Source organism: Podarcis gaigeae, assembly GCF_964106915.1.
Source record: "Podarcis gaigeae genome assembly, chromosome: 7".
In the NCBI taxonomy this organism is placed as follows: domain Eukaryota; kingdom Metazoa; phylum Chordata; class Lepidosauria; order Squamata; family Lacertidae; genus Podarcis; species Podarcis gaigeae.
Genome location: NC_139683.1, coordinates 58,624,160 through 58,643,672, shown reverse-complemented (window position 1 = coordinate 58,643,672; position 19,513 = coordinate 58,624,160). Strand labels below are relative to the sequence as shown.

The 19,513-nt window shown below is 42.1% G+C and overlaps 1 long non-coding RNA gene across 12 annotated transcripts in view; it reads left to right on the top strand.

Annotated features, from left to right (window-relative positions):
* LOC310848256 overlaps positions 1–14,975 on the top strand; it is a 388,509-nt gene extending 373,534 nt beyond the window's left edge. For 11 of the 12 annotated variants that reach the window (XR_014566219.1, XR_014566220.1, XR_014566221.1 and 8 more), the window contains one exon: positions 10,738–11,078. This is a non-coding gene — a long non-coding RNA (uncharacterized lncRNA). Of the gene's footprint in view, positions 1–10,737; positions 11,079–14,460 lie in introns of those variants that run through there. The other variant, XR_014566218.1, reaches the window with a different exon arrangement.
* The last annotated feature ends 4,538 nt before the right edge of the window (positions 14,976–19,513 follow it).

Below are 19,513 nucleotides of genomic sequence, written 5' to 3'. Positions count from 1 at the left end.
ACATTTTTGGCAATACATTCATCTTAATAGCAGCAATTCGGCCTAACAAAGAAAGCTTCAATTTTGTCCAACTGTCCAAGTCTCTCTTAATTTCAGACCAGCATTTTTCATAATTTTCCTTAAATAGACTCAGATTTTTTGCTGTTATGTTCACCCCTAGGTACTTTACCTTTTTCACCAATGATAATTCTGTTTCTCTCTGAAACTGTTCTGATTCAATATCTGTCAAATTTTTCCCCAACACCTTAGTTTTCTGTTTGTTTAACTTAAATCCCGCCACCCGACCAAAATTGTCAATCAATTGTAAAACTCTTTTCGTACTAGATTCCGGCTCCTGCAGTGTCAAAACTAGGTCATCTGCAAAAGCTTTAAGTTTATATTGTTTCGCTCCGACCTGGATCCCTTGCACCAACCGGTCCCCTCTGATCAAGTTTAAGAGCACCTCCAGGACTGAGATAAATAACAAAGGGGAAATCGGGCAGCCTTGTCGTGTTCCTTTTTCAATTTTGAACTCTTCTGTTACCACATTATTAACAATCAATTTTGCTTTTTGTTCTGAATATATTGCGTCAATCCCATTTTCAAAACCCCTCCCCACTCCCATTTCTTTTAAATTTCCCTTCATAAATTTCCAAGAGATGTTGTCAAAGGCCTTCTCCGCATCTATAAAAATTAGCACTGCTTTAGTGTTTATGTCAGTTTGCAAAAGTTCCAAGACATCAGTAATGTTCCTTGTGTTAGCAAACATATGTCTGCCTGGGAGAAAGCCTGCTTGGTCTTTATGAATTACTTGACTTAAAACTCTTTTAAGTCTGTTTGCCAAAACATCAGCAAATATTTTGTAATCCACATTTAAAAGGGAGATGGGGCGGTAGTTCTTGAGCTGTGTCTTTTCAGTTTCTGATTTTGGTATCAATGTGATGAACGCTTCTTTCCACGATTCTGGCGCCTTCTTTCCCTCCATAATTTCATTGCTGACCTCCAGCAGTGGTTGGATCAAATAATCACTTAATGTCTTATAGTACTTGGAGGTCAAGCCGTCTGGCCCTGGAGATTTGCCCAATTTCAAGTTCTGAATGGCATGTTCAATCTCTTGTCGTGTTATTTTGCTGTTCAGGAGTAGTCTATTTTCTTGTGACAATTTTTTCAATCCGTTTTTCCTCAAAAATTGTTCAATCTCAACTTCATTCTGCGGCCCTTGAGTATATAATTTTTTAAAATATTTTTGAAAACACTTTCTAATCTCCACGGGGTTCTGTATACTTCTTCCTTCAATTTCCAGATTTGTTACTATGTTCAATTTTTGTCTCTTCTTCAACTGCCAGGCCAGCAGTTTCCCACATTTATTTGCCGATTCAAACGTTTTTTGTTTCATTGATTTAATCTTCCATTCTATTTCCTGGTTTATCAGTTTTGAATATTGTGCCTGATGAAGTTTAATTTCTCTCAAAATCGGCTGTGACTTCGGATTGGCTCTTAGCTTCTTCTCTAGTTCTTTAATTTTCTCCAGAATCTTGTCTTTCTTTTCATTTTGTGTCCTTTTCCTTATGGCATTCTGTTGTATCAAGAACCCTCTCATCACAGCTTTGCTTGCGTCCCAAATTGTTCTTTTTTCCACCGCGGTGTTCAGGTTTATTTCAAAATAGTCCTTTATAACTTTTTGGGCCTTCTTAATGATCTCCTGATTTCTAAACAAATTGTCATTCATCTTCCATCTAAAGGAGCCGGTTGGTAATAATGTCATGTCCATTTTCAAGGCATTATGGTCGGAGCAGGTTTTTGGGCAGATTTCCACTTTCCTGACCTTAGGTGCCAGACCTCTAGTAATCCAAATTTGGTCGATTCTTGTCCAAGTCAGTTGAGCCTCAGAGAAAAATGTTCCTTCTTTTCCTAGGGGGTTCTTGATTCTCCATATGTCAATCCAGCCCATATTTTCTGTCATTTCAAAAAAGGTCTTTGGTAGTCTGCCATCTTTGGTAACTTTTTGACTTTGCGACTTATCCATGTTAGTTGATACAATCCCATTCATATCTCCCATCATTATGATGTTGTCATAGTCTAGATATTCCAGCATGCTTTCATGCAACTTCTTATAAAATTCCGATTTCCCATCATTTGGTGCATAGATTCCTAATATCAAAATTTTTTCTCCTTGATATTGTATTTCAATTGCCAAAATTCTGCCATGTTCATCTTTAAATAAGAATTTAGGTGAAAGGCTCTCTTTTGCATATATCACCACTCCTCTCTTCTTCACTATGTCTGAAGATATAAATTCTTGGCCAAGTCTCTTATTTATCAGCACTTTTCTGTGGAGCCTAGTCACGTGGGTTTCTTGCAGGCAAATAATGTCCAATTGTTCCTTTTTTAATATGTGAAAAATTTTCCTCCTTTTCTCCGGAATGTTGCAGCCATTTATATTCCAACTCAGAAGTTGCAGAGACATCCTGGATAGATCTGGTTATTTTTCTGGGGGTGGTACCTTTTTCGCTGAATCTTCAGAATCCAAGGGTGCAGGTACCTCTGGTGTTTCGAGCTCCGATGGTAATCCAAGTTTTTTATGAAGGTCCTCTCCGTATTGGTTCAGAAATTTGTCTCTGTCTTCCAATGTTCTAATTTTGATCTTCCTCCCTCTGAAAGTAAAAGATAGTCCTTGTGGAAAATCCCACCTAAAGATGATGGCGTTGCTCCTCAAAAGTCTTGCTAATTCCAAATATTCCGATCTCAAATCCAAAAGCTGTTTGGGAACGTCCTTGTATAACTCAATCCTCTTATCTAAAATGTCCAGTGACTTTCCGTAGTGTAGGCCCAAAATCTTGTCCCTCTCCTCCTTTGATCTCAGTGATATCAAACAGTCTCTGGGCTTGTCTTTTTTTGTCAGTCTTCCAAGTCTGAAAGCTGATGTAATCTTAAAGTCCGTCTCTTCTAGGTTCCAGTGCTTGGAAAATATTTTGGTCAGAAACTCAGCCAGGTTGTCCTCTTCCACTTCGGGTATCGATCTAATCCTTAAGTTGGTCTCCCTACTTCTCAGTTCAATCATCGAGAGATAGGTCTGATGTTCACCAACTTGTTTGTTGAGTGGCCTCACCTCTTTTTCTAACTTTCCCAGCCTTTGGCTGGTGTCTTCAACCAATTTTCTGTTCTCCCCTGTAGCTCCCTTCAATTCTGCAATTGTTTCCACGTTCTGTGCCACTTGTCCAGCTAATTTATTTAAACATTCGGTGTTTTGGTCTATTTTAAAAGTTTGCTCATCAGCTTTTTTATCCAAGGATTCCACTTTCTTATCCAAAGATTCCAATTTTTCATATATTTTTTCTAAAATGGAGGCAGCTGTTCCTGAGGCCATATCTTCCAATTGTAGTTCCTCTGTTTCTCCTTCCCCTGCACGTGGCAGAGAAGCTGCTGCTTCCTCAGAGAGCACAGTGGGTACCGAAGATCTGCGTTGCTGCAAGGCTGAGGCTAAAGTTGTTTGTCTAGTTCGCGGTCTTTGTTCTTTTTCCTTTTCTTTTGGCTCCTTTTTCTTTGCGCCACTCATTCCAAATTTATCTAAGGCTCAAGGTCAAGCTGAGTTGTTCCCATGAGAAAAAGACAGCCCAGATGGTAACATTCAACCAGGAGACCGGGAAACAGAAAGTATGAGGATGTCACTGCTGTAAAGTCCAAAACCTCTAGGGGGAGCTTAAAAAGTCTTTCAGAAGGGAATCAATAAATACAGTTCACAGAGAAAACAAAACCCATGTCCAAAAGCCTTCAAATGCTAAATCTTCAGCAGAGTTGGTTTTACAAAAACACAATGTTTCAAGCCGTGCTTGCTGGTACCTCATAAGATGTCAAAGTAGCAAAGTCCAAGCCCCTCAGATTTTTTCCAAATTTTGTTTCAAAGTATTTATGTCTGCAGGCTGACTGCTACTGTTGCCAGGCAGTTCCAGCACCTGGGTTTCCTTTTTTAAAATGTAGATTCCTCAGAGAAAGATCCTACAGTCCAAATCTTAGCATAAATCCAATGCTTAAAATCCTTTTCTGCATTAAAGTGATGCACTGAATGCTCAAATCCAAATTGTAAAAGAGTTCATTCACTGCCTCCACTCCTCCTGCTCTTTGCTTTGAAGTTTAGTGTGAGCGGAAGACGGACTTCCTTTTTTTACGTCCTCCGCTTTCAGCCAAATTCAGGAGCTTTGATCTTTAAGCTTAATTAAAAGTCCTTATTACTCACGGGTTGCTGCTTTCCAAGGTGCCAATTCAAGGAAGAAAGGTCAGCGCTCACCGGCAACGGCTTTGCGGCTTCACTCCGCCGATTGCGGAACGACCCTCAGCGCCGCAGCCTCCTCCACGATCCAGAGCCCCTTACGGGGTTCCTTCTGCGTTTTGGGGGCTGCTTCTGGCGCCCGCCGGGTCCCAAGACCGCAGGCTTCTGCCGCCTGCGGTTTTCCGATGTGGGTCTCCGCTTCGCCGTAGCGGACGACCCGTTTTCGCGCGGAGCACCCTTCCCGGTTAGGAAAGGGCAGCCATTACCCTTCGCGCCGCCTCCGGAAGTCTCCTGATGTCTACTTTAGGCAGAAGAAAAGGGTAGGCAGAAGGACCAGTGGAAGAATCAGCTGGGGCTTCCTCCTCTCCTACTTGGTCTAGGAGGTCTAAAAGTTGATGCAGATTTTCAGGCCTCCAATCCAACAGCCATCTTTGCAAGATCTTACGTGTCGATTCTCATTCCTGTGTTTTTCATGCAGTGCTTATAGTTCATCTAACCCGCTGAAATTTACTTGTATGATGATCCATACAAGAGAGCTCTTTGTGATAGCTTTATCAATATGAGGAAGAAAACTTGTGTGCCATCAGTTGGTCATAAGACAAAATGATCATAGGATTGGGTTAGCAGCTTAATTCGCAAGGACTGAATCCACCTGCACTATGGATGGGAAAAGCTGGCCCCATGTTACCACAAAAATATGGAGATGTCTCAAGTACTGAATGAGGAAAACGATCATGCTTATTGTGTTGAAAGGGACAATACAAATTAAGGAGTGTTCCTATTCAGAATGTGACACAATTCCTTTTCCTATGACAGAGAGGCAGTGGGTATGCTTCCACTTGAGAAGAAAATGAAAATATCCAGAGCCTGCCCATTTTGAAGCAAAGCAGAGGAAAGCTAAATGGACTGTGTTTGCATCGTTACATATATGGATAGGAAAAGGGGAATGACATATCTGTCAAATAAATGTAGTCTAGAGTGTTATTCAATGAACGAATGCCCTTTAATCCAGCACTGATAAGTGTAATTTAGGAAACCCACACAAGTGAATTTGCCATATCATCTCATTGGGTATAAGAGGGAGGCAGCCTAATTTCCTTGATATTTTGCATTATAGAATTAGGAATATGGATTGCGTTAAACACTGTGATTATTGCTTTTAAAGAGACTTTTGCCGGCAATGGAACCAAAAAAAGTAATTGTCTCAGGCTGGTTTTAATGACAATAGGTATAAATAGTAATCTAATTATACTTGGGAGAGATTTATAGCTCTAATTACTACTAGTTTAAAATTGCAAAGGGATTGACACGAGCAATCAACACATTCCATGCTGTGAATCCATCTTGCTATTGTAAAAGCTACCTGCCAATTGCTTGTCAGTGGAATGATATGCCATGCTGCACACATTATTTCAGGAATTAGCAATACAACAGCTCCATATGCATAAATGTTATCTGTTCAGTTGAATGGTAAAATGTAGAGCCCAGAGGTTATAACATTCGCAATCGGGGTCTTGCAATTATGTGATTTTTTCTCTCTTTCCCTCTTATATTGGCTTTTTATCTGCCTGATGCAATATGAGCTAATTTCAGGGGGCTCAGCTCTCCAGGTGACAGTAACTTGCTGTAAGTGAACTATCTCTGAACGTGTTTTTTCATACCTAGAAGATTCGATACAGGTCCCCAACAACATAAGCTTGCTGGTTATTACAGGAGATGGGTGTGATTGATTTAACTTAACCTTTTTCCTCTTTCAGGTGCACACATCATATATATCTTTCCATGCACTTCCTTGAGTATAACATATGCGCCTAATGCGCTCAGGCAGTTGAACACTTACTTTTGTTTACCACATAAAAATAGATGCAAAACACAAATGCCTCTTCTTTTAAAGGTACCCCTGCCCGTACGGGCCAGTCGTGTCCGACTCTAGGGTTGTGCGCCCATCTCACTTAAGAGGCCGGGGGCCAGCGCTGTCTGAAGACACTTCCGGGTCACGTGGCCAGCGTGACGAAGCTGCTCTGGCGAGCCAGCACCAGAGCAGCACACAGAAACGCCGTTTACCTTCCCGCTATAAAGCGGTACCTATTTATCTACTTGCACTTAGGGGTGCTTTCGAACTGCTAGGTGGGCAGGAGCTGGGACCGAAAGACAGGAGCTCACCCCGCCGTGGGGATTCGAACCGCCGACCATGCGATCGGCAAGTCCTAGGCACTGAGGTTTTACCCACAGCGCCACCCGCGTCCCTTACCTTGCACTATTCTCTTAGAATCATAGAATCATAGAGTTGGAAGAAACCACAAGGACCATCGAGTCCAACCCCCTGCCAAGCAGGAAACACCATCAGAGCACTCCTGACATATGGTTGTCAAGCCTCTGCTTAAAGACCTCCAAAGAAGGAGACTCCACCACACTCCTTGGCAGCAAATTCCACTGTTGAACAGCTCTTACTGTCAGGAAGTTCTTCCTAATGTTTAGGTGGAATCTTCTTTCTTGTATTTTGGATCCATTGCTCCGTGTCCGCTTCTCTGGAGCAGCAGAAAACAACCTTTCTCCCTCCTCTATGTGACATCCTTTTATATATTTGAACATGGCTATCATATCACCCCTTAACCTCCTCTTCTCCAGGCTAAACATGCCCAGCTCCCTTAGCCGTTCCTCATAAGGCATCATTTCCAGGCCTTTGACCATTTTGGTTGCCCTCCTCTGGACACGTTCCAGTTTGTCAGTGTCCTTCTTGAACTGTGGTGCCCAGAACTGGACACAGTTCTTCTTTTACCTTGCACTGTTCTCTCCTGGCCACTTGGCTGGCAAGGACCAGGGCAGGCTTTATGCATTATAAATTGTAGACACGCTGACTTTCTTCAGTGTACATTAGGTAGCCAAGTGAAGCTGAGGACAGGGCTGCTGCACCTTTAATAGAGTGCAGAAGAAGGAATTTCGGCAGATGTTGCTGGTCATGCCAACTCTACCTGCTGAAATTTCTTCATAGCTATTCATGCTATAGGACCATGGTTCTCTTTTTCACCAGTCTACCGTAGGGACTATGGGAAGAGTCCAAGGGGGGGGAAAAGGCTGTAAGCCTGCTTAGATCCAGCTCAGATGCAACAAATCAGACAAGAGGAGCCAAAAGTTTCTCCAGATCAACAGCTGCTTCCGCACCCCATTCTGTGCATTTTCCTTCCATTCTATGACTTCATTTCAATCAATTTCAAGTTTGTTCCAAGTGGGTCTCATTCTTAAGAAGTTACCATTGTGAGAAATTTGTGGTACTATTGGTGTTTCATCATTTTAGTGCTTAATAAGCTTGAGTCTGCTGTTAAACACATATGTTAAGTTTTGAATGGACTTTCCTTCTCAATATCAGGTGTCTCCAGAAGTCAGTCTCCTTTATTCCAGCTACATAAGCCAGTCAAGAACTTTCATCTACAGTGCTCCTAAATACACCATTATAACACTATTAATATTTCTTATTTTTATAGATCCATCTCGGGGTATCCAAAACAAAAGACACTTAGAGAGCCTGCCCCCCCCTTCAGAACGTGCCCAAGATAAGCTCATCTAATTGCTTGCATTTTCAGCACAGCTGTGTGCAATTAGGCTCACTTCAAGATCCCTAACCATTTAACGTCTCTCTCCACCCATTTTCACAATATGGCATAAGCGTCCACAGTGAAAGCTGAAAGCTTTCCATCTTTATTCCATATAATTATTGCTCTTGAATGCTGCTTCTTTCTATGAGAAAATTCTACATTTCTATTGAAGTATTGTAGTTCAGTACTACTGCCAAATACTGTGAGATGCCCATAATGGAATAAGATTCTCCCCATTGCCCCACAAAGCAAAACAAACACCCGCCTTGCTTTAGCCATAGAGTCTGCTAAAACAATGGCATATCATTGGAGTCTTTGAAATTTCAGCAGTTTTATGCATGGAGCATGGAGCCTACATACGACAGCTTGGGAACTGTGGAATCTATAGCAGGCCTCTCTTATAATACACCCACATACATAAACACACATCATTCCGTAAACCTCCCAACCACTATACTCCTCTGGTATTTGGGGTTAAATTATGCTTCTACTGGCACACTGGTTTATTTTCAGTTGTTTGAAGCATTTATTCACTTAGCATTATTTGCTATGTCAGTGCTCATTTCCATGTTCCTTAATATGCAGTGTGAAGGCTTTTGACATCTTATAAGGAGGAGATTTGCGAAGGATAATTTTTATGCATTTTCCCCTGGCGATTGTTAAAGCATCATTTTACTCGCCACCATCTACCACACATGTCAAATGACATTATTTCTGAATTACCCACAACTCCTTACTTATCCGTCAGATTCCATTTATGAAATGCTTCCCATAAAATATCAGGAAGTGATTTCACAGTAAATCACCAACTATATATCACCAACTTCCTCTCTGCCCAGAACATTGGAGGCTAGACACCACACCCCCTCTACAGTATTTATAGGAACTCAAACATTGAGATCCCGCTCTGTTCCAGTAACAAGAAGCCGAAAGCACCAGCCTGAAGATGACGAGTGAGACCTCGTCGAAACGTCGCCTAGACACCCCAACTTTTACACGGGAAGACACCCGAGGACACCAAAACCTGCATATATATATATATATATATATATATATATATATATATATATACACACATCCAATTCCATATAGAAAAACAAAAACAATTCCGTATGTGAGAAACATTTCAAATCCAGCACAGATGCAGACACAGTTCTTTAAGTGCAGAAAGATCTACACTTATAAGACTTGTTGAAAAAGAAATGACTTCAGTAGGTGCCGAAAAGAAAAGACAAGAGAGATGGACCATTTGAATCCCTTCCAATCGGGATTCAGGCCTCACCATGGGACTGAAACTGCCTTGGTCGCGCTGGTTGATGATCTCCGGCGGGCTAGGGACAAAGGTGAGAGCTGTTTCCTAGTTCTGCTGGATCTCTCAGCGGCCTTTGACACCATCGACCATAACATCATTCTGGACCGTCTAGAGGGGCTGGGAGCTGGGGGCACTGTCATACAGAGGTTCCGCTCCTTCCTCCTGGGCCGTGTCCAGAAAGTGGTGGTGGGGGTGAGTGTTCAGACCCCTGGGCTCTCACTTGTGGAGTGCCTCAGGGTTCTGTCCTCTCTCCCATGCTTTTTAATATCAATATGAAGCCGCTGGGAGAGATCATCAGGGGGTTTGGACTGGGTGTTCATCAGTATGCAGATGACACCCAGCTCTACCTCTCCTTTAAATCAGAACCAGTGAAGGCGGTGAAGGTCCTGTGTGAGTGCCTGGAGGCGGTTGGAGGTTGGATGGCGGCTAACAGATTGAGGTTGAATCCTGACAAGACAGAAGTACTGTTTTTGGGGGACAGGAGGCGGGCTGGTGTGGAGGATTCCCTGGTCCTGAATGGGGTAACTGTGCCCCTGAAGGATCAGGTGCGCAGCCTGGGAGTCATTTTGGACTCACAGCTGTCCATGGAGGCACAGGTTAACTCTGTGTCCAGGGCAGCTGTCTACCAGCTCCACCTGGTACGCAGGCTAAGACCCTACCTCCCCGCGGACTGTCTCGCCAGAGTGGTGCATGCTCTAGTTATCTCACGCTTGGACTACTGCAACGTGCTCTATGTGGGGCTACCTTTGAAGGTGACCTGGAAACTGCAATTAATCCAGAATGCGGCAGCTAGACTGGTGACTGGGAGTGGCCGCTGGGACCACATAACACCGGTTCTGAGAGATCTGCATTGGCTCCCAGTACGTTTCCGAGCACGATTCAAAATGTTGGTGCTGACCTTTAAAGCCCTAAACGGCCTCGGTCCTGTATACCTGAAGGAGCGTCTCCACCCCCATCGTTCAGCCCGGACACTGAGATCCAGCGCCGAGGGCCTTCTGGCGGTTCCCTCATTGCGAGAAGTGAGGCTACAGGGAACCAGACAGAGGGCCTTCTTGGTAGTGGCACCCGCCCTGTGGAACGCCCTCCCATCAGATGTCAAAGAGATAAAGAATTACCTGACATTCAGAAGACATCTTAAGGCAGCCCTGTTCAGGGAGGTTTTTTAATATGTAATGCTGTACTGTTTTTAACACTGATTGGGAGCCGCCCAGAGTGGCTGGGGAAACTCAGCCAGATGGGCGGGGTATAAATAATAAATTATTATTATTATTATTATTACTGATATGTTAAGAGAAGGAGTTCAATTCCTGTATGATATGGAACAGATGAGATGATACTCATAAGGGCCCCTCTTCTGCACAGCACAGTGATTGGGTATATAAGGGATGGAACAATCTTTCAGATATCCTGGGTCCCAAGCTTTATAGGGCTTGGCACTGGCAAACAAAGAGCTTGAACTTGGCTCAGCAGCTAAGTGGCAGCCAGAGGCAACTTCTAACAGCAGCAGATAATCTATAAATACACTGTGAGTATATATATATATATTTCCTGATGGTTATTGCTTTGTTTCTCTCATTGCTTTTCAGAGGATGGATGACTGACAGAGAAGTGGGAAGGATGGTCCATGGACCACCAACTGCCCAGCCATTGCTCACTCTCAAAATCTCTTCCTAGGAGGGGAAGGAAAATGAGCTACCTCTCACCAGCCTATGCAACAACAAGCTCCTTTCTTCTCTCGCCTCACACACCTTCACATCAGAAGTGGCCGTTCCATCCTCAAGTGTGTTGAATGTTCCCATGGTCAACATTTCACCTTTAATGGTTTAGCAGGCCCATCTTGTGTGGAGGTAGCAGGATCAATCTGCCATGAACCTCCAGAGAAGCCTCATCGTGAGAATCCCACACCTTTGCAAGGTTGTACTCCCCACCCCCAGGGACGCAGGTGGCGCTGTGGGTTAAAGCCTCAGCGCCTAGGACTTGCCGATCAAAAGGTCGGCGGTTCGAATCTCTGCGGCGGGGTGCGCTCCCGCTGCTCGGTCCCAGCGCCTGCCAACCTAGCAGTTCGAAAGCACCTCCGGGTGCAAGTAGATAAATAGGGACCGCTTACCAGCGGGAAGGTAAACGGCGTTTCCGTGTGCGGCTCTGGCTCGCCAGAGCAGCGATGTCACGCTGGCCACGTGACCCGGAAGTGTCTCCGGACAGCGCTGGCCCCTGGCCTCTTAAGTGAGATGGGCGCACAACCCCAGAGTCTGTCAAGACTGGCCCGTATGGGCAGGGGTACCTTTACCTTTACCTTTACCTTACTCCCCACCCCCAATGATAACAATACTTAACAAGGCTTAGTATATTTCCATAAAATAAATTGTAAGGTATCATCAACAATAATCCAGAAAAAGAAAACATATCCAAACGACACATGAAGTTACACCAAACAACACATAAGGAAGAAAAAAGGCTCATGCTTCCATGTTCCAATATGTTATAACTATACTAAATTTCTCAACAAATCCATTGTCTGCTTGACTACCTTTTCTGTGTCTGTTATTTTTAACATACATGTCATATATATGCTAGATCCTCAGTAGTAATCCCATTCCTGCACAATTATACTTGCATCAACTTCCAAGAAATCACTTCCCATAGTATTTTGCTGAGCCTCTGGAAAGCTCTGAGAAGCTTTTGATTTGAAAAGTTTTTCCTATTTCTACTGTATATACTGTTTCTATATCTATTCAAATTCCAATCCACCTTACAATGGGCTATGAAGAATGGGGAGCACATTTTTAGTCTCCTTTCTCATAGACCCTCTAGGTTATTTAATTCTTTCCTGCATCATGACCAAATCTTCTATACCAGAGTCATCTGAAGGCATGAACTCCTTTTGTACTGCAGATTAGAAGGAATGCTGTTTGTATCTCAGGGACAGCTGTGAACAGGCAATGTTTCAGTCCTAGTGTAGCTGTGGAAGCCAAAGAACAGCTGAAAGGACTTTTGGGATTTTGGTGCCACAACTTGCCACCTGTCCTTGCTTCAAGACCAGTGTTTGTAATGAATGTGCTCATTTCAACAAAGTTAACTGAACTAATTTTTACAAAATCTCCGAACTACACCTGAAAGTAGTTTCCATAATAAAGTATTGGTGAGTTAAGTGCATTTATAAGACCTCTGACAGCTCCATCTCCTTGCTTCAACTCCTCATGTTGGCAGAACCCCCAGCCTGACCAGACTCACTAGAAATTCTCCAAAGTGCCTGATCTGATTATTTGAACTTCCTAGGAAACTCTCCAATTTAAATGTGTGGTATGAATGTGACCTCAGTCTGATGTGTGTTGATGTACTGTGACTACCCCTGGAATGATGCTAACTGCTGAGCTTTTGCTGAATAAGTCCCTGGCCCTTGGAAAACAAAGTAATTTTAATGCAAAATTCAATCCTCTTTTGTTCCCTTGTATTTGCGATGTTTAATTCCCCCACCCCATTTTTTGTTTTGCCATCCTAAATGTAAGGTGAACACATTATATTTTCTCTGAATTGAAATTCAGGAACCGATTTTGCCTTTCCTAAAGATGACAGTTTCGAAGGAACAATGCTTAGAATTCCTAGAGCGTTTATTAGGTTTCCTGCAACTTTGCCAATGGACTATTTGCTAAGTGTAAAGCATGTTGTTGACTCTCCCATAAGCATGTAGTCTGGTAGTGCTGCTGAAAAATCAGTGTGGACTGACAATAACTTTAAAAATTCATCTGCTGCAAGCTCAGAGGCTGAGCCCTGTGAATAGGCCCTTATTTTTCTGGCCACCACTGCGTTTATTAAGCAAAGCTATCTGACAGTGTGTCTCCCCTCACTAGAGAGCCATTCTGAATGCTGAAACACTTCATCAGGTCTAATATGCTATATATTTTCTGCAATTGCAACTCAGCTTCATTTTTGTGTGTGCCCTATTTGTTGGGAAAGATCGCAGTGAGGATATTCAATGAATTAGGATTCTAATGCAGAGGATTTCTTTGTGGGCTTCTGCTGGGAAGCGAGCAAGTAAATTGCATGACAGAATTGAGACTTATAAATTTGTAATAGGTCTCACACTGTGCAGGTGCCTGAGCAAAAGAAAGTATATCTAGAATAGAACAGGAACATTCAATGCACAGGGAACAACTGTCTGCCCTGCTTCTGACCTTTCCTAGCTGTCTGGTTAAGAAGGTGGCTTGGAAACTGGTGAATCTCATCTTCCTAGTTCAAAGCATAATTCATGATAATCAGTAGGAAGAACAGGAAAAAGGGAAGAGGGAAAAATGGTCAAGGAAGTTAAAACTTTATCCCTCCTTCTGCTACATTCCAGTTAATGCCATGTGCTAACCAAGTCCTCATTTCTGGAACTTCAGTGCTTTATTTCTGAAGCTAATCATGAAGCCACCTTATAGCTTTTGGTTTTGCAACCATTTCCCTAAGAGCTCTGGTCAGAATTCCAGTTCTTCAGAAATCTCTCCCTGGTCTGCCTCTAGGTTTTTCAGTCACAGAATCACTGATTGGACTTGATTCACTAAAACTTGCCCACATATATATTTTACCAAATTTTCTTAGAAGGACCCTGTGCAGCTTCAAAGAAAAATTTACTAGCCTGGCTGTGTGTGCATGTTTACTTTTAACATATCTCACAAAAACTTCATCAGCTTGCCTTTGCATGCTTCAATCTATCCCCCCTAAAATGTTTAGTTTTCTCGTTTATGGGAATTCCCAGCACATACATTGCCTGAACAAAAGGGGGAGCTGGAAAATATTCCCTATTTCCAAGTGAATTTTGTGCCAAATGGATTTAACTTATCTCTATGATGTAAATTGTTTGTTTCTGCTCACTTACTACCCTGAGAGTTTCCCCTTCAACTCAGCCTTTGGAAGCCTAGATTGAATTCCAGCATGGGTGGCATAAATTTTCAATGAAACATCCTCCATGAAAAGTTGTCAGTCTCTGTTTCAAATATGGCAGTTCTGGGCTTATCTACCTTGTCAGAGCTCAAAAGGGACCAGTTTGTTCCCTTTTTCTTCCCTACCTTGCTGTTACCTCATTTAGAAACCCATTTTTTGCCACTCCTATCGCATCATTACTTTCCTATTGGCAAGCAGTCCTTACTGTGGTTGTTATGGGGAAGGGGAAAAAGAAACCAAAAGATTTTTTTTTATTAAAAAAACAACTTTCCTAAAGCAGCTCTCTTACCTGTCACATCTGAATTTCATTAGTGTTGGCAGAAAAGCATGATGGTTCTTAATTGAAGATTCACACCTGTGGTATGACAGCAGCTGATTCTTTTTTTCAGGCTACCTTCAGGCCTCTCCTCAGCTTGCTGCTGCTCTGAAGATTGGTATTTATTGGGAGAGAAGCATTTATTTAATAAAAAGGCTTTTCAAGGCAATGCTCATTTTCAAGGTGCACAAGCTTTCTCTTATTTATTGTGTGAACCTCTTCATATGAACCTTAAACACATTCAACTAAAGCAGAAGAAAGAGCCTCTGGGCCATTTCAAGAGGCCTCAATTTCCCCTCACGACACCCTTCAATGTTGCTTTCACAGCCCAGAGATGACTTAAGCTTTCTTCACCTGTTCCATTGCTCACAGTTGGTTCATCAGTGGTTGCAGTAGCGCAGAACTGATATCCTAGACTGATTTTGACGCACCTGCACAATATTTGACAAAAATAGGTAGACATCTTTGACATCAACCCTCAAGTACACCCCACTAGATAAATACCATATTTTTTGCTCTATAAGACTCACTTTTCCCTCCTAAAAAGTAAGGGGAAATGTGTGTGTGTCTTATGGAGCGAATGCAGGCTGTGTAGCTATCTCAGAAGCCAGAACATCAAGAGGGATTGCTGCTTTCACTGCACAGCGATCCTTCTTGCTGTTCTGGCTTCTGAGATTCAGAATATTTTTTTTCTTGTTTTCCTCCTCCAAAAACTAGGTGTGTCTTGTGGTCTGGTGCGTCTTATAGAGCGAAAAATACAATACTTGTGGCTGTGGGGTATAGCTATGCTTTCCACTATAGCTACGAAGTATAACATGCCATGTGATATACGCACCTAGCGCGGACGCTTCTTGAAAGACACTGCTTCTTCTCTTTTTACAAGTACTTAAAATATATATATATCCAAGAGCAGGACTATGAAACTCTTTGCTGTCTTCTACAGAAGTTTGCAATTGTACCATTGGTAGGGGGTTGCTATGCAATATGTATATATGTTTGAAATTTGTATACCGTCTTTCATCTGAAGATCACGGGACAGTTCACAATACGATTTCTGATTTACCTTGTTTGTTCAGAAGCAGCTTCTACTGTAATCCCCCCCCCCAAAAAATAAATGTTTAGGAGTACTCTCAGTCTGTCTGTGACTCAGGAAACACCATGACAGGAAATGAGGTCGCCATCGGGGGTAGCAACAGAACTGACGATTCACTGTGCTAGAGAAAAAACTAAAAATGTTTTTAAAATTAGCTTCTTTTCCCATTAGATTCAGAAAATGTTTGAAGGTATCTCTCCCCCCCCCCCCGAAAAAAAGCACTGCTGTAAACTATGGGACATACCTTCAGACAAATGTTTTTAGGACTGGTGTGAAAAGTAAGAATAATTTCAAGACTGTCGTTTCAACAGCAGTCATATTGATTTTGCTTGGAAATGGACAGAACATGTACGCATGTATCTTTTCATTTATTCACCATGGGTTTTATATTGTGGTGTTTTTCCATGGTTCAGCAGGATATTAGAATGTTTGCTTTCTGTTGGTTTGATTTATAGAAAGACTGCTTAATGCTATTTTGGTAAATAATGCCATGTTTCCTTTAGAGAAGATGAATATAGCCTGTTGCTAAATTAAGGGCTTGCTATTACATGGAGATCTTTCATATGGTCACAGGAAAGCTGCTTAGCAAGCACCTGGATGAGAAGTGTTAGGTCAGGAGATGGGCCTCCAGCACTCAATATTAAAAATACAGGGCCGTTCTGACATTTTTTAATCTACCAAGGATTTAAAATGTGCCTCTTACATGCATTTATACATTCACTAACATGAATGAATTAAATGGGCTTGTTCCACTGTGAGCTGAATAGTAGTTTGAACTTTCTACAGACTGAATAGTTACCATTGAAAAATGTAGCCAGCAAATCATCCATATATATTGTATTCAGACTTGATTTCACAGCTTTATCATGTATTATTTAGCAAAAGTAGAAGAGTGAGAGAGAGTGCACAAGAGAAAGTAAAGGAGAGGGGAACTTTGCACTAGCTGGGAGAGTGTAAAAAAGGTAAATAAATAGTTAAATGATACTGTAATTAACCCAGAAGAAATAAAAGTCAATTTTAACAAGAGGGAAATGCGAGATTATATGTGTCTGAAATTATCAGAATTTGAAAGCCACTGTGAATGTTGCTTCCTGCTAAGCATTTCAACATGTCTTAGCAATTTCTCAGATCCACTGATTACTATGCTTATGAAGACACTCTCCTCTTTAATCCGGGGCATTTTAAGAGCATACATCCATATTCCCAGCTGCGTGCAGTGCAGTCCAGTTACTACAGCAGTAATGCTCATTAAATATGTATTAAAGAGAGTTTGATGCACAATAAGGTATCTGTGCAGACAAGCTTAAAGGATATATGCTATTTCTTTCCATTTGGAGTATTTTAGACTTCCTCACAACCTGATCCCACCCCCCATCTCTATCCCAGGCCAATGCTTTTGGGAGAGTTAAGGTTAAGATTTTAAACCAGAGAAAGAGACTGATCTACACGCTAGGAGTTTTAGCAGTTTCATAAGTCCACATGGTTTGTTCATTAAGCCATAGCTTTGATGTGTGATAACATTTTTTTTTTTTTAAATGAGCTGGATTGCATGCTCTGAGCACATGTCGGCTTAGCCTCAGGAATTTCAAAGCTCAGAACAATGAGACTAGTGTAAAACCACTGTAGTACATCATTTGCCAGCTAGTACAGCTATAAAATTCTTTTTTGTCATTGTAAAATCTCATTTGATGTTTCATTTCATGAAGAAAAAACGGTGTGTGGCGCAGCGCTAAGGTACTAAAGTAGCCATGACATCTGTGAAATCTCTCTGAAGGTAACAGTGGTATGCATCCTCCTTTGGGTGATGCAGCTAAAGAGAATTGATCTCACAAGCTCAAGCTTGCTAAAACAGATGATTTTGCAGTGACCTTCAAATAAAATTATTTTACTGAAAATGCATTTTTCACAAATATTTCCTCTGGATCTCTGGCTAACAATGGGATAGTCGAGCTGCAGATCTGGGACAATGTGACATCTTTGCTGCAAACATCAGTAAAAGCCTATTTGCAATACCTAAAAAAGAAACACAACACTGGCATACAAACTAGGGGCAGATTTTCTCAAAATGGATCAAAATAGAATATTAGCAGCTTCGTACACAGCTTGATTTGGAAATCTGAAGTTTTGAAATTAGTGGCTAAACTCAGTGCAGTTTTGAAAGGTCCAGTCTGCCATCTTGATTCAAAATGGCACCTAATTGTTTCCTAACACAGACCTTGATCTCAAGAACCATCATGCAAAATTTGCTTATGAATTCTTGGCGAGGTATCTATAGCGAACTAGCATGTCCAAACCTATACTTGGATTGCAGCTCTCTGCACATACACCATGACCTGTAAACGTAGCTTATGTTGTACATGATGTGGTTTGTTGGAGAGAGCTAAAACATGAGTCCAAATGGGGATGACACACAAAGTTGAACCATGGCTTAATGCAGCAGCAGATGCAGGACTGCAGAAGGGGAAAAATGGCCACAGACGACTTTCCAGGAGCCTGCACTTTTGCTAACTCACACTAAGTCATGATTTGGCTTAGCGTTCTGTGTGAACTGGACCATTGTGAGAGAACGCAGATGTTTAAAAGTCAGAAGTAAAATGTGTTCCTCTTGCACTGATCAGATTGGCAATGGGACTGTTTATATGGCTGAGCCTTAAATCGGCTATTTCTTAAATCCATCTGTTACGTGGATAAACAACTACACTGGCAAGAACTGTTCCTCATTTTCAACCTTCATACTGAGGACAAATAGGATGAGAGAGGTTCAAAAGGTGCTTTTTAGTGTCTGAAGTAATTTTTCTTAGAGGTGGATGGCAGAATACAAAGATCCACAAACAAAGCCGTGATTTTTATCAGCCAATTAAAATAAAAGATGCACTGTCAACCATTTCGGATTTTTCTATAACAAAACATCTGCCATGTAGGTTTTTTTGCTGTTAAAGAGAACGTGGCATATAATCATGCAAAACTATCATGCATGATTAAAAACAGAGCTGATTCAAAAATACAGAAAATGACAAGTACATATCTTGGTACCATTTCAGAGTCCAGGTGAGGAGGCCCCCTGTTTGATAGCTTCTTCAGATCCATATGTCCCTACATATAGGAGGGTTTTAGTCTTACCCTCCTTGCCGATGTACTGGCTAAGCATTAAGAAATTGTTTTTTGTCTGGGAGCATTCAACATGTCACTCTTGCCCAGGAATGGGAGAGGAATGCACAAACAGGATTTTTTATTACAATTATTATTGTTGTTGTTGTTGTTGTTGTTGTTGCATTTTCTTCTGTGGTGAATTTGTTATCAATATAGCACCGCATTTCTGAAGTTTCTGATCACCACAAGTAAGGTACATTATCTACACAGGCAACTTAGTCCACAGATCCTTTCAAAACGTTAGCCCACTCATTCTGCAAAGTTGCCATCGATGCTGCTATCATTAGAAGTTCAGATATGCTCCTCCACATTAAAATAGGGAGTTGCAGGTCCATACTGAGGGTCATGGGCCCATTGGCTCCATAAGGATTTGGCATGCTTTGGCAGCCCCAGGTAAACAACGCCTGGGGGCTGGAAGGTGGGCGGCCAGGGATGGAGGAAGGAGGTCTCCCCCTTGTGACTCTAGAAGTCATAGAGAATGAAGCAGATCTGTTGGTTCTCTTCCCCACCCCTTCTGTGGAGTCCAGAGCCTCATTATTGGGGAGGAGGAAGGACCTTGACCTGCCCGAGGGAGGGGCTTCTTTTGGTTAGTTTGGTTTATATTGTATTTTATGTTGAAAACTCTTTATAGAAATTGATATTAAAAAAAACGGAATCTTCACCCAGAATCATAGAATCTTAGAGCTGGTAGGGTATCCTGAGGCCCATCCAGTCTAACCTCCTGTAATGCAGGAATCCCAACTAAACCATCCATGACAGATGGCCACCCAATGTCTGTTTGAAAACCTCCAAGGAAGGAGAGTCCACCACCTTCCGAGGGAGTCTGTTCCACTGCCAAACAGCTCTTCCTGTCAGAAAGTTCTTCCTGATGTTTAGTCGCAAT